Here is a 16,619-nt window from a genome sequence, read left to right on the forward strand (position 1 = left end):
GTGAGGATCCAGTGGATATAAAGACTCTTTTTATGTAACTTAACTAAGAAAACACACAAAAAAAAAAACATAAAATAAGGACTACAAATTTAAGCAAGGAATTGGGAAGGGGAATTATTAGTTGGTGTCACATCTTCCCTATTAGGTCTAAAAAGATTAAAAAACAAGAATGCCAGTGATGATAAGAATATGGGAATATATAAAAAGATTGAAAAACAAGAATGCCAGTGATGATAAGAATATGGGAAACTATGAAGTATTTTACGTTATTGGTATGAACATAAATTGACACTGTTTCCTGGTGGTAATTTGGCACTAAAACTAAATTTTAAATGTTCAAACATTCTTGGTCAAGAAAATCCACTTCTAATAATTTATTCAGGAAATAACAGTTTAAAGGTATATGTACAAGGATGTATCTTTCAGTGATGCTAAAAGAGTCATAAGCTGAAATCCATGAGAAAGTTTAAAAGTAAAATGGCAACTTTGCAAACATTAAAAATACTAAATCAACCACTTACATACTGACATAGGGAAAAGATAATAATAGATTAAGAAAGGAAAGCAGGTTGAATGAAGAATAGAATAGTCAATAATTATAATCCCAATTAAACATTTACATATGTATATGTGTAGCAGATACAGGTATTTTTTAAATTGACATCTACTTTTATTTGGGGGTTGCTTAAGTGTCCTTTAGGCTGGAGCTTGCAGTCCAGTGGGGAAAAACGATCAATAACCAAATAAACTTATCATATCATTGATGTTACAGACTACAAAGTGAAATATTGCCAGAAGTGCAGGGGAAGAATAAGAGTACTGCTGTTTTATGCAAAGTAGTCAGCAAAGTCCTGGTAAGATGCGTTTTGAGGAGGCACATGAAACAAGTAAAAAAACAAGCCATATAGATATCTGGGAAAGAGGATCTCAGACTGAGAGTCCAGCACAAGCAAATACCCAGAATGTGTTTCTTACATATGGGACATAAAGATGCCAGTGAAGCTAGGATGAAATGAAGAGGAGGCGATAGGAGAAGAGAGATAGGAAAGGCCAGACCACATTGGATTTTCTAGGCCACTTTTAGAATTTTGCCTTTCATTCTGCCAAAAGACTTCAGGAAGACTTTGGGAGATTCTGAGTAAAGGAGTAGGAATACTTGGCTGAGGTCTGCACTGAGAAACTGGAAGTGTTATTCAAAGGACAATAGTTATCTGCACAGTGGCAGCTCTATCAGCTACATTCATAAGGTTACGGAGGATGTTCTTCAAGAGACCACTATACAGAAGTAGAAAACAATAGCGATAGCTAACTTTAAAATACATTATTATTAATTTTTGATATGTGTGGAGAATGGATTTCACTCTTCCACAGAACTTTAATATTTTGCAATAATCCTGTTATAAGAAAAAATAATAGAGGTGCAAAAACATAAAAAAGGAAAAGGAAAACACAGCATAGAAAAGAAGCAATCTATCATCAAATTTGCAGAAAAGAGTAAAGGAAATATGTAATGAGTACAGAAGAAGGACTTGGTTTGAATAAGCAAAGAACTCATCTCCCTAAAAGATTGGAACAAGAAATAGAAATAGAAATAGATGTGTTTTTAGGAATACTGATGGGAGATTTGAGGAATTTCCATTAAGACACCCTTAATCTCCTCTATAACATACAAAAGAGGTTAATTTGCTTAGAGAAAGATTCTAGATGTTGGGACTGGGGACTTGAAGAGATTGGCAAACATTTGAAATAGCTGTAATGGGAAATGGTGCTGAGAAGGCAGCTGAAATTGAGAACCGTAAAAATATAATGTCGTCATTGCTCACATTTATGTGATTTCCTCCAGCAGTCCCCAGCATCTCAGAAATAGAAGTAGAAAAGGCAGATGTTTGGATTAAACCAAAGTTCTGAATTGCAATATAACATGGAATAGGCTCTAGGAGACTTTCATTTCTGGCCATGGTGTACTAACAGGGACTGTTAGTTGCCCTCACACCTTAAACAACTACACACATAGACAATATACAAGAAACAACCATTTTCAGACAATTGAAACAACCTAAGACAGTGATCCCTGAGAAAGGGAAACAAATGAAGTGAAACTTACAACTGTCCAAGCTAACTGCACATAGAACCTTCCCAGGCTTCAATGCAAAGGCTGAGTAGTGGAGGCAGAGGTAGAAGTTCAGAAAGGCCAAGATGGCTAGAATTTAGCAGGGACAGGGGTACTCAGAGAAAGGAACTACATATTAGCTTCAGAGATCTGCAGGGAGTTTCTCGTAATTGTTTGTCTAAGGACTGATCTGAATATACATGGGAGGAAAGTACCAGAGGCTGGGGAAAGAAGTGTAAAGAAAAAAGGAAATACGTGCAATAGTATCTGGAGTTAACATGGGGTTGGGAAGAATCTGTGTTCCAATCACCCAGAATAGAAAGGCCTCCAAATATAAGAACCTAGTAGTGTTTGGAAGGATATTGCCTCAGTAGTGGTGGTAGTGGTGGGGCTCTGAATATGCCCCATAAAAGCTTAAAAACAAGCTTTGAAACAAACTGAATCTAAGTGACTTAACTGTTTTTCTAAACACAGTCCAACAATTTTTAAAGAAATACTGTCTAGTGTCACAATTTCTAGTATCTAATAAAAGAAACCATTCATGCAAAAAAATGGGAACAGAACTCAAAAACAGGACATAAATCAGTAAGTATAAATAGACAGAAATGGCAAGTTGAGAGAATTATCAGATACTATTTAACACTCTCAGATAGTATTAAATCCACTATTTCAGATATACTCTATATGTTTTTTTAAAAAAGGAAATCATGAACATGAAAAGAGTATTATATATAAAAGAGACTTCTAGAGTGAAAATGAAGAAAATATAAAATCAGAAATTCACTGAGTAAGAGTAAGAGCAGGTTAGATACTGCAGAAGAAATGATTAGGGAATTAAAAGACACAGTAGTAGAAACTATACAAAATGAGACTCAGAAAAATACGACTAAAAGAAATAACAGAAAAAAAAAGGAACATCAGAGATGTGTGAGAATGCTAAGTGATTAATATACATGTAATCTGAATCCCAAAAAAGAGGACAGAAAAAAAGGAAGCAAATAAATAAAAGTATATGATTTTCAAAATTTGATGAAAAGTATAAATTGAGAGATCCAAGAAAGTCAACAAAGTCAAACAAAATAAGGGTGAAGAAAACTACACCAAAATATACCAAAATCAAATTGTAGAGTATAGAAAATCTTAAAAGCACCCAAAGGGAAAAAAGACACATTATTTAGAAAGGAACCAAAGAATGAAAGCAAAATTTACATCAGAAACTATCAGGCCTGAGGACAATAGATCAACATCTTTAAAGTATGATGGACCAAAAACCGTCCAGCCTAGGACTCTATATCCATCAAAAATGTCTTTCAAGAATGAAGGCAAGACTTCTGGCTTCTGCTTTGGATATAGAAATCTGAAAAGAATGTCATTCTAGTCCTTACAATAAAAAAAAGGTCAATAATCCACAAAACATAATTTTTTCCCTGAACAAGAAATGAGGTCACAGGGAAATGAACTCACCTGAGGTCTAAGGAAAAAGGTGCCTCCAAAAAGAGATGAGAAGCAAGACTTGCTCACCTAGACTACATACTGGGAAACACAAGCTGGAAAGAAGAATTTAGGTACAGTGTTTAATAAGTTGCTAAATGCTGAGTGGGGGCTAACAGGAGAGTATGAAACCCACTGGAGCTACATGGAAAAGTTAAACTCATTGACATGCTGTCCCCAGACCTCACCAGGTACTTGAAAGATTGGGAACTGGGCAAGAAGCCAGAGAAAGCCTCTCATGTGGAGGTCTTGAGGAAAGGAATAGAAGAAGCTGCTGCAAAAAAAGGCTCAAAGCTGCCCAGATCCTTCTATTCCTTTTTTTTTTTCTCCCCTATAGAAGGACAAAAAGCCTTTAGCCACTGAGAGCAGAACATGTGTCACTATCAGGACACATGGAAGCTAGAACAAGGGAACAAAAAATAAAACCCCTCTCCTCCTGGGGAAAAGGCAGGAAAACATCCTGATCTTAGATCACTAGAAAACCTCACTGGAGGAGGAGCAGGATACTGAGAAGGTCCCCATCTTGAGGCCCAGGTACACCTGCCCAAAGTACACATCTGCCCAAGATGGCATCTCAAGCAGGACTATAGAGAATGCTCCCTGTCCATCAATGCCTGGCTAGCCAGCAGGATCACTGAGCCAGAAAGGTCTAGTGAGGGAGGTGGGCCTGGTGTTCATTGGATTTACCAGTCGGAGGGTACTTTGCCTGGGACAATTTCAGTGAGGAGTAGAGGCAAAAAATAAAAAGAAAAATACAACATACTCTAACAGTAGAAGTTAATGGAAAGTGGGAAGTAAAATAATGAGTCCAGACTGCTCTTTGAGGAGGATTAGAGTAAAAGAAAGAAGCTAGTAAATAAACTCTGACTCATATTCCCTCCAACCAAGGCAGCCTCAGTAGCTTCTTGGTTCTGAAGAGGCTTACTCTCAAGATATATTAATAACACAGGTAGGAAAATTGATTAAATCTATTCATATAAACATGTTAATGACCAATAAAAGTGGAATGTTTGGTCCATCCCAAAGCACATATAATTTATTAGAGGTTATTCTCTCAAATGTGGAATTATCTTTTAGTAGTCGAATGTTATAGCTCAATGGAGACTCAAACCAGCAAGGTAAAAAGTTATAAAAATCATATTTTTTCTCTTTTTAAGATTCTTAAGTATCTAACTCTTCATGTTTTTAAGCATTTAAGATTATTTAATATTTTCAAGCATTTTGGGATTATGAGAGTATCTCAATGAAGTAAAATTCTTGGGTAGGGAAGGCAAAACACACAACAATTTAGTGGAGCTGAGTCCCTGAGCACAACTAGACCTTGATCTACAGCAATTTTAAAGCTGCATGTGTGTGTGTGTTTGCTTGTCTTTCATTAAGTAGGTTGTTCCACAAATATCTCATGAAAAAAATAAAAATATGAAGTTTGTTTGATTTTTGAAGCACCATTTATGTTTTCCCATTAAAGAAAACATAAATAAATTTCATCTGACATTAATACCATGATGAGTACAAGTTGGAAAAAATTCTCTTTAGCTCAAAGTTAAGTAACATGCTAATAATTTTTAACACATGTGGAATTCTAAGATATGCCTAAGAGGCATCTACAGTGAGTCTGCTAATTTTCAGAAGTAGTTACTCTACTTTGTTTACACACAAAGTTTGTACTGCACACTTAGGAATGATCTCTTTTCCTTCACTACATAGTTGCTCACAGAATGATTTAACTGAGAGACACATAAGAGGTCTTGGAATCACCCAGTCTTATCCAGGAAAGAGCACTCCTGGCTGAAGAAAACAAAGGAAGGGTCCTCCTTCCACTAAGGAACATGGGTGAGAAGGGCCTAGAGTTTTTTTCAGATGCTCTGTTTCACAACTATAACTAGGAAGACTGTTTTTTTCAAGAAACAAAAAAAATTCTCTCTCTCTCATTGCTTTCTTTTTATGTACTTTAAAAAGTCCCCATTATTTGCAAAATCATCATGTTCCTCACTATGGGGAATTTGAACAGAGACATAGTCTTTGCCTCAGGGGGCCAAGAATTTTGTAACAAAATAGATTTGCAGGGCACTGAACTCTAAGGTTATGGACCAAGATAGTTATCTTCTGCTGCACTCAGTTTTCTATTAACTAGAAAAATAAGTTGAATTACATAATTTTACTGTTCCTTCCAGCTGTGGCATGTTAAGTAACACTGTTTTGTTCCATTCCTTCACCTAATTATACACACTGACCACTACTTATCTATGTACCACCTAGCTTAGTCATATTTCTTGCTCATTAAAATATACCAACTCTTTAAAAATTATATCAAAATTTAAGAATTACTATTTGATGATTTGATTTAAGCTTTGGAATTTGACTATGTTTACTTTAAAAATCTGTAATTGTCCATGTTTTCCAGCCATATCTCCTCATGTCTTCAGCAAAAGCTTCTTACAATTACATGGAGATGCTGAGTGAGGACTGCCAAGAAGATTTTCAAATCAATATCTGAGCTTCTACCTTAAGAAACCAGATAAAGGGTAAATTAATCTCAAATAATTAGAATGAAGGAAAAATAAAGATAAAAGCAGAAATAAATAAAATCAGTACTAAAGGGCAAATAGGAAAAAATGAATGTATACAAAAACTAGTTCTTTAAAAAGCCTCAGAATTGATAAACATATTAACAAACCAGCCAAGATAAAAAGAGAAAAAACAAATTACCAATTTGGGGACTGAAAGTGGAGACATCCCTACAGGCTTGATGGACATTATAAGACAGCAAGAAAACAGAAAACATTTTTATGCCCATCAGTTCAGCAACATAAATGAAATGCACAAATTTCTTGACACAATTGTCAAAACTCATTCAAGAAAAAACAGATAACCTGAATACAAAACAAAAAATGTCAGACCCATATAACTTCACTGGTGAATTCTGTGAAATATTCAAGGCAGAATTAATGTCAATATTCTACAAACTTTTCCAAACAATGGAAGAGGTGGGAACACTTCCCAGCTTATTTTATGAAGCCAGCATTACCCTGATACTAAGCCCAGATAAGATATTATGAGAACAACTACTATAACAAAACTACAGACCAATAGCCCTTGTGAATATTGATGGAAAATTCTCAACACAATATTGTTAAATTGAATCTATAAAAAAAGGATAATATATCATGATCAAGTAGAAATTATCTTAGGAATGCAAGGCTGGTTCACCACTCAAAAATCAGCCAATGTAATTCACCATGTCACAGCCTATTTATTTCAATAGATACATAAAAAGCATATCTTGCACTATAAGTAAAAATTAACTCAAAATGGGCCTTAGATCTAGGTTTTATGTTTAGATCCAATTTAAAGTATACCTAAACTAAACTAAATCTAAAACTATAAACATTTTAGAAAAATCACAGAAGAAAGCCTTGGTTAGGCAAATAATTTTGGACAAATCACTAAAATCACAATTCAAAAAAGAAAAATTGATAAACTTTATCCATCTTAACAACTTCAATTCTTTGAAAGGATGAAAAGATAAGTCACAGATGAGAATAATACATTTACAGATCACATTATCTGATTAAGGACTAGTTTGGGGATATTTTAAAATGCTCAAAGACCAAAAATAAGAAAATCCAATTTAAAAATGATGAAAGATTTGAACAGATACAATACCAAAGAAGAGATACAAATGGCAAAAGTACTCATGAAAAGATGTTTAATGTAGTTAGTCATTAGAAAAATGCACATTAAAATTACAACGAGATACCACTATAGATCTATTAGAATGATTAAAACTTAAAAAACCAACAACAAAAACTGACAAGACCAAGTACTGATGAGAATATAGAGCAATTGGAACTCTCACTTGTTGCCATTGGGAATAAAAAATGATATGGCCACTTTGGAATATAGCTTGACTAGCAACACATGGAGATATATTTTGGGCTAGGAAAAAGTCACCAGATTAATGTATTTAAAAAAATAAAGGACTTGGATGGAGGACCTGAATAGACATTTTTCCAAAGAAGAAATACAGATGGCCAACAGGCACATGAAAAGATGCTCTACATTGCTAATTATCAAAGGGAAATGCAAATTAAAACAACAATGAGATATCACCTCACACCAGTTAGAATGGTCACTATCCAAAAGACAAGAAATAATAACTGTTGGGGAGGATGTGGAGAAATGGGAACCCTCCTTCACTGTTGGTGGGAATGTAAATTGGTACAACTGTTGTGGAAAGCAGTATGGAGGTTCCTCAAAAAACTAAAAATAGGAATACCATTAGACCCAATAATCCACTTCTAGGAATTTACCCAAAGAAAACAAGATCCCTGATCTGAAAAGACATATGCACCCTTATGTTTATCTATTTGGAAGCAACCTAAGTGTTCATCAAGAGATGAAAATGGATAAAGATGTGGTACGTATACACAATGGAATATTATTCAGCCATAAAAAAGAAAGAGATCCTGCAATTTGTAACAACATGGATGGGCCTAGAGGGTATTATGCTTGGTGAAATAAGCCAAGGGGAAAAAGACAAATACAATATGATTTCACTTATTTGTGGAGTATAAAAGCAAAGCAAAACGGAATAAATAAAACATCAGTAGACTCACAGACACTGAGAAGTGACTAGTGGTTACCATGGGGGAGGGGATATAGGGGCAGAAAAATTTGCAATCACAATATAAGCTGGTCATGGGGATGGTAGTACAGCATAGAGAATATAGTCAATAATTCTGTAACATATTTCTATGTTGACAGAAACTAACCTTACTAGTGGGGATGAGGATTTAATACTATGGGTAACTGCTGAACCACTGTGTTGTATATTTGAAATTTTTTTTTTTTTTGAGAGGGCATCTCTCATATTTATTGATCAAATGGTTGTTAACAACAATAAAATTCCGTATAGGGGACTCAATGCTCAATGCACAATCATTAATCCACCCCAAGCCTAATTCTCGTCAGTCTCCAATCTTCTGAAGCATAACGAACAAGTTCTTACATGGTGGACAAATTCTTACATAGTGAATAAGTTCTTACATGGTGAACATTACAAGGGCAGTCATCACAGAAGCTTTCGGTTTTGTTCATGCATTATGAACTATAAACAGTCAGTTCAAATATGAATAGTCATTTGATTTTTAAACTTGATTTATATGTGGATACCACATTTCTCTCTTTATTATTATTATTTTTAATAAAATGCTGAAGTGGTAGGTAGATACAAGATAAAGGTAGAAAACATAGTTTAGTGTTGTAAGAGAGCAAATGTAGATGATCAGGTGTGTGCCTGTAGACTATGTGTTAATCCGAGCTAGACAAGGGCAATAAACATCCATGTATGTAGAAGATTTCTCTCAGAACATGAGGGGGGAGGTTCTAAGCCTCACCTCTGCTGATCCCCATTTTCTCACCTGATGGCCCCCTGCGACTGTGCCTGTCTTAGGTTGTTCCTCCCTTGAGGAATCTTACCAGTCTCTGGCTAACCAGTCATCTTCTGGGGCCAGTATATTTGAAATTTATATAAGATTATATATGAACAATACCTAAATAAAAAAATAAATTTAAAAAAACAACAAAATATTCTGTAGCCATGTAATAAAACTTTTTCATGATTAATAAAAAATACATAAAGGACTAAATGACAACTTTTAGGGAACTGTGAAATAAATTATGATCTATATGCTATATATAGTATATAATACTATTATGTACCATATATACATACTATAGTATATTTAACTTGTAGGGTATGTACAGTAATCCCTTTGCAGGTCAAAAAAGGTAGAACAGAAGAGGAAAAGGAATGAGACAAATTATTAGCAAAGAAAAATGTTATGAAATATATACCTGATAACATTTGTCAATTCAGGAGGGTTGATTTGAAAGAAGTTGAGATTATTATTAATTTTTTTTCAATTTTTTATTAAGGTATGATTGATATACACTCTTACGAAGGTTTCACATGAAAAAACAATGTGGTTACTACATTTACCCATATTATCAAGTCCCCATGCATACCCCAATGCAGTCATTGTCCGTCAGTGTAGTAAGATGCAATAGATCCACTATGTGCCTCCTCTGTGCTACACTGTTCTCACTGTGATCCCTCACATCATGTGTACTAAACATAATACCCCTCAATCCCCTTCGCCCTCCCTCCCCACTCACCTTCCCACACCCCTCCCCTTTGGTAACTACTAGTTCATTCTTGGAGCCTTCAGTTTTGCTTCATTGTTATTGTCCGCAAACAAGGGAAATCATTTGGCATTTGTCTTTCTCTGCCTGGCTTGTTTCACTGAGCATAATGTCCTCCAGCTCCATACATGTTGCTGCAAATGGTAGGATTTGTTTCTTTCTTATGGCTGAATAGCATTCCACTGTGTATTATGTACCACTTCTTCTTTTTTTTTTTTTTTAACCTTAAAACAACACAAATTTATTATTACTTTTAAAAAAAATTTTTTATTAAGGTATGATTGATATACACTCTTATGAAGGTTTCACATGAAAAAACAATGCAGTTTCTACATTTATCCTTATTATCAAGTCCACACACATACCCCAAAGCAGTCATTGTCCAACAGTGTAGTAAGAAATAACAGATCTATGTGCGTTCTCTGTGCTACACTGTTCTCCCCGTGATCCCCCACACCATGTGTACTAAACACAATACCCCCTCAATTCCCTTCTCACTACCTGCCCACTCGCCTTCCCACACCCCTCCCCTTTGGTAACCACTAGTTCATTCCTGGAGTCTCTGAGTCTACTGCTATTTTGTTCCTTCAGTTTTGCTTCATTGTTATACTCCACAAATGAGGGAAATTATTTGGCATTTGTCTTCCTCCACCTGGCTTATTTCACTGAGGATAATGTCCTCCAGCTCCATCTATATTGTTGCAAATGGTAGGATTTGTTTCTTTCTTATGGCTGAATAGTATTCCATTGTGTATATGTACCACCTCTTCTTTATCCATTCATCTACTGATGGACACTTAGGTTGCTTCTGTATCTTGGCTTTTGTAAAAAGTGCTGCAATAAACATAGAGGTGCATATGTCTTTTTGAATCTGAGAAGTTGTATTCTTAGGGTAAATTCCTAGGAATGGAATTCCCCAGTCAAATGGTACTTCTATTTTTAGTTTTTTGAGGAACCTCCATATTGCTTTCCACAATGGTTGAACTAGCTTACATTCCCACCAGCAGTGTAGGAGGGTTCCCCTTTCTCCACATCCTCGCCAACATTTGTTGTTCTTAGTCTATTTGATGCTGGCCATCCTTACAGTTGTGAGGTGATATCTCATTGTGGTTTTAATTTGCATTTCCCTGATGATTAGTGATGTGGAACACCTTTTCATGTGTCTGTTGGCCATCTGAATTTCTTCTTTGGAGAACCATCTCTTCATATCCTCTGCCCATTTGTTAATCGGGTTATTTGCTTTTTGGGTGTTGAGGTGTGTAAGTTCTTTATATATTTTGGATGTTAACCCCTTGTCAGATATGTCCTTTACAAATATAATCTCCCATACTGTAGGATGCCTTTTTGTTTTGTTGATGATGTCTTTTGCTGTACAAAAACTTTTTAGTTTGATGTAGTCCCATAAGTTCATTTTTGCTTTTGTTTCCCTTTCTCGAGGAGATGGGTTCAGGAAGAAGTTGCTCATGCTTGTGTTCAAGAGATGTTTGTCTATGTTGTCTTCTAAGAGTTTTATGGTTTCATGACTTACATTCAAGTCTTTAATCCATTTCGTGTTTACTTTTGTGCATGAGGTTAAACAATAATCCAGTTTCATTCTCTTACATGTAGCTGTTCAGTTTTTCCAACACTAGCTGTTGAAGAGGCTGTCATTTCCCCATTGTATGTCTGTGGCTCCTTTAGCATATATTAATTGACCATATGTGGTTGGGTTTATATCAGGGCTCTCTAGTTTGTTCCATTGCTCTATGAGTCTGTTCTTGTGCCAGTACCAAATTGTCTTGATTACTATGGCTTTGTAGTAGAGCTTGAAGTTGGGGAGCATAATTCCCCTAGCTTTATTCTTCCTTCTTAGGATTGCTTTGGCTATTCGAGGTCTTTTGTGGTTCCATAAGAACTTTAGGACTATTTTCTCTAGTTTGTTGAAGAATGCTGTTGGTATTTTGATAGGAATTGCATTGAATCTATAGACTGCTTTAGGCAGGATGGCCATTTTGACAATATTAATTCTTCCTATCCATGAGCACAGGATGTGTTTCCATTTATTGGTATCTTCTGTAATTTCTCTCATGAGTGTCTTGTTGCTTCAGAGTATTGGTCTTTCACTTCCTTGGTTAGATTTATTCCTAGGTATTTTATTCTTTTTGATGCAATTGTGAATGGAATTGTTTTTCTGATTTCTGGCTCTGCTAGTTCATTGTTAGTGGATAGGAATGCCACAGATTTCTGTGTATTAATTTTGTATCCTGCAACCTTGCTGAATTCAGATATTAGATCTAGTAGTTTTGGAGTGGATTATTCAGGGTTTTTTAATGTACAATATCATATCATCTGCAAACAGGGACAGTTTAACTTCTTCCTTGACAATCTGGATGCCTTTTATTTCTTTGTGTTGTCTGATTGCCATGGCTAGGACCTCCAGTACTATGTTGAATAGAAGTGGGGAGAGTGGGCATCCTTGTCTTGTACCCGATCTTAAAGGAAAAGCTTTCAGCCTCTTGCTGATAAGTATAATGTTGGCTATGGGTTTGTCATATATGGCCTTTATTATGTTGAGGTACTTGCCCTCTATACCCATTTTGTTGAGAGTTTTTATCATGAATGGATGTTGAATTTTGTCAAATGCTTTTTCAGCATCTATGGAGATGATTATGTGGTTTTTGTCCTTCTTTTTGTTGATGTGGTGGATGATGTTGACGGATTTTCAAATGTTGTACCATCCTTGCATCCCTGGCATAAATCCAACTTGATCATGATGGATGATCTTTTTGATGTATTTTTGAAATTGGTCTGGTAATATTTTGTTTAGTATTTTTGCTCCTATGTTCATCAGGGATATTGGTCTGTAATTTTTCTTTTTTTGTGGTGTCTTTGCCTGGTTTTGGTATTAGAGTGATGCTGGCCTCATAGAATGGGTTTGGAAGTATTCCCTCCTCTTCTATTTTTTGGAAAACTTTATGGAGAATGGGTATTACGTCTTCACTAAATGTTTGATAAAATTCAGTGGTGAAGCCATCTGTTCCAGGGATTTTGTTCTTAGGTAGGTTTTTGATTACCAGTCCAATTTCTTTGCTGGTAATTGGTTTGTTCAGATTTTCTGTTTGTTCCTTGGTCAGCCTTGGAAGGTTGTATTTTTCTAGAAAGTTGTCAATTTCTGCTAGGTTATCCAGTTTGTAGCATATAATTTTTCATAGTATTCTCTAATAATTCTTTGTATTTCTCTGGTGTTTATAGTGATTTTTCTTTTCTCACTTCTGATTATGTTTATGTGAGTAGACTCTTCTTTTTTTCTTGGTAAGTCTGGGTAGGGGTTTATCTTTTTTGTTTATTTTCTTGAAGAACCAGCTCTTGCTTTCATTGATTCTTTCTATTGTTTTATTCTTCTTATTTTATTTATTTATGTTCTAATCTTTCTTATGTCCCCCCTTCTACTGACTTTGGGCCTCATTTGTTCTTTTTCTAGTTTCATTAATTGTGAGTTTAGACTGCTTATATGGGATTGTTCTTCTTTCTTGAGGTAGGCCTGTATTGCAATACACTTTCCTCTTAGCACAGCCTTGGCTGCATCCCACAGATTTTGTGGTGTTGAATTATTGTTGTCATTTGTCTCCACATATTGCTTGATATCTGTTTTTATTTGGTCATTGATCTATTGTTATTTAGGAGCATGTTGTGAAGCTTCCATGTGTTTGTGGGATTTTTCTTTTTCTTTGTGTAATTTATTTCTAGTTTCATACCTTTGTGGTCTGAGAAACTGGTTGGTAAAATTTCAGTCTTTTTGAATTTACTGAGGCTGTTTTTGTGGCCTAGTATATGATCTATCCTTGAAAATGTTCCATGTGCACTTGAGAAGAGTGTGCATTCTGTTGCTTTTGTGTGTAGAGTTCTGTAAATGTCCGTTAGGTCCATCTGTTCTATTGTGTTGTTCAGTGCCTCTCTGTCCTTACTTATCTTCTGTGTGGTTGAGCTGTCATTCAGAGGGAGTGGAGTGTGTAAGTCTCCTAGTTTGAGTGCATTGCATTCTTTTTCCCCTTTTTATTCTGTTAGTATTTGTCTCACATATGTGGGTGCTCCCGTGTTGGGAGCATATTTATAATGGTTATATCTTTTTGTTGGATTGACCCCTTTATCATTGTGTAATGTTCTTCTTTGTCTCTTGTGACTTTATTTGTTTTGAAGTCTATTTTGTCTGATACAAGTACTGCAACTCCTGCTTTTTTCTCTGTTAGTTGCATGAAATATCTTTTTCCATCCATTCACTTTTAGTCTTTGTATGTCTTTGGGTTTAAAGTGAGTCTCTTGTAGGCAGCATACAGATGGGTCTTGTTTTTTATCCATTCAGTGACTCTATGTCTTTTGATTGGTGCATTCAGTCCATTTCATTTAGGGTGATTATCAATAGGTATGTACTTATTGCCATTGCAGGCTTTAGATTCGTGTTTACCAAAGGTTCAAGGTTAACTTCCTTACTATCTAAGAGTCTAACTTAACTCACTTATTATGCTGTTACAAACACAATGTAAGGGTTCTTTTCTTTTTCTCCTCCTTTTTCTTCCTCCTCCATTCTTTATATATTAGGTATCATATTCTGTATTCTTTGTCTACCCCTTGATTGACTTTGGGGATAGTTAATTTAATTTTGCATTTGCTTAGTAATTAGCTGTTCTACTTTCTCTACCATGGTTTTTTTTACCTCTGGTGACAGCTATTAAACCGTAGGATCATTTCCATCTATATCAGCCCCTCCAAAATAGACTGTAGAGATGGTTTGTGGGAGGTAAATTCTCTCAGCTTTTGCTTTTCTGGAAATTGTTTAATCCCTCCCTATCAAATTTAAATGATAATCTTGCCAGATAAAGTAATCTTAGTTCCAGACCCTTCTGCTTCATTGGATTAAATACATCATGCCACTCCCTTCTGGCCTGTAAGGTTTCTGCTGAGAAGTCTGATGTTTGCCTGATGGGCTTTCCTTTGTATGTGATCTTATTTCTCTCTCTGGCTGCTTTTAATAGTCTGTCCTTATCCTTGATCTTTGCCAATTTTATTACTAAATGTCTTGGTGTTTTCTTCCTTTGGTCCCTTGTGTTGGGAGATCTGTGGATCTCCATGGCCTGAGAGACTATCTCCTTCTCCAGATTGGGGAAGTTTTCAGCAATTACCTCCTCAAAGACACTTTCTATCCCTTTCTCTCTCTCTTCTTCTTCTAGTATCCCATAATGCGAATATTGTTCCATTTGGATTGGTCACACTGTTCTCTCAATATTCTTCAATTCTTAGAGATACCTTTTTGTCTCTGTTCCTCAGCTTCTTTGCATTCCCCTTCTCTAATTTCTATTTCATTTACCGTCTCCTCCACTGTATCCAACCTGCTTTTAATACCCTCCATTGTGCTCTTCAACAATTGGATCTCCATCCGGAATTCATTCCTGAGTTCTTGAATATCTTTCCGTACCTCCATTAGCATGTTGATGATTTTTATTTTGAACTCCCTTTCAGGAAGAGTCATAAGGTCCATGTCATTTAAATCTTTCTCTGGAGTTATATTAATTTTACTCTGGACCAGGTTCGTTTGGCATTTCATATTTGTATATGGCGCCCTCTAGTGTTCAGAAGCTCTATTCTGGAGCTGCTCAGCCCCTGAAGCAATGTTGGGGGTTACAGGGGAGTGGTTTTGGTGCCTGGGGGAAGGAAAGAGCTGTTCCCTGCCTCCTGGCTACTGTGCCTGTCTCCACTGCCTGAACCAGTGGGCGGAGCACACAGGTATAAGCTTTTGTCCCAGAGCATCCGGATATGGATCCCTGCTTTCCACAAGCCCCTGAAATCTCAGTCTCTCCAGGAATTCTGCCTGTATTACCTTTCTAACCCTGTAATCACACGAGTATCATGACAGCACCATGAAATGTAGGTTTGTGCATCGAGAGCAGATCTCTGGAGCTAGGTATTCAGCAGTCCCAGGCCTTCCACTCCCTCCCTGCTCTGTTTCTCTTCCTCCCACTGGTGAGCTGGTGTGGGGGGAGGGCTGGGGTCCTGCGGAGCCACAGCTCTGGTACGTTACTCTGTTCCGTGTTGTCTGCTGTTTTCTCCAGGTGTATGCAGTCTGGCACAGTCCTCTTTCCTGTTGTTCACTCAGGATTAGTTGCACCAACTATATTTTTGAATTGTATGCAGTTTTAGGAGGAAGCCTCTGTCTCACCTCTCACACTGCCATCTTTAATCCTCTCCCCTATGATTAATTTTTAAATGAATTTCTTTATCTTTTGACTTTATAATAATCATAAATTGCTGTTGTGAATGAATAAGTCTAACATAGTGAAAATAATTAGATGAAACATCTTTTTGAATACCATACCAAACAGAGTTCATATTAATGAAGTCATCTCACCTTGATATTTGGTATAGTGAGCTTCAACTTATTAATTTACTAGTAGAATCTTGATCAAGAGCATGGACTCTTGAGTCATATCCTTAAATTCAAATGTTAGTTCTACTTCTATAAGCTGTGTGACTTAGGCAAACTATTTAACCTCTTTGTGCCTCACACTTCCTCCTCTATAAAATGGGGATAATAATAACAATGTCTAACTCATAGCACTTTTGCGAGGGTTAAATGTATTAGGGTATATAAAGAGCTTAAGTGCAGCACCCAATACATAGTAAACACTCAATAGATGTTTTCTGTTATTAGTAGTAAAGTCAGATTTCAACTCATTCTAGAATCTGAAGTAAAAAAATATCATAATTGCTTCAGCTAGATTATCAGAAACTAAGCAAGTCTCATTTTCTTTATTATTCAAGGGAAATAACTAATCAAATC

Source organism: Manis pentadactyla, chromosome 3, assembly GCF_030020395.1.
Source record: "Manis pentadactyla isolate mManPen7 chromosome 3, mManPen7.hap1, whole genome shotgun sequence".
Classification (NCBI taxonomy): Eukaryota; Metazoa; Chordata; class Mammalia; order Pholidota; family Manidae; genus Manis; species Manis pentadactyla.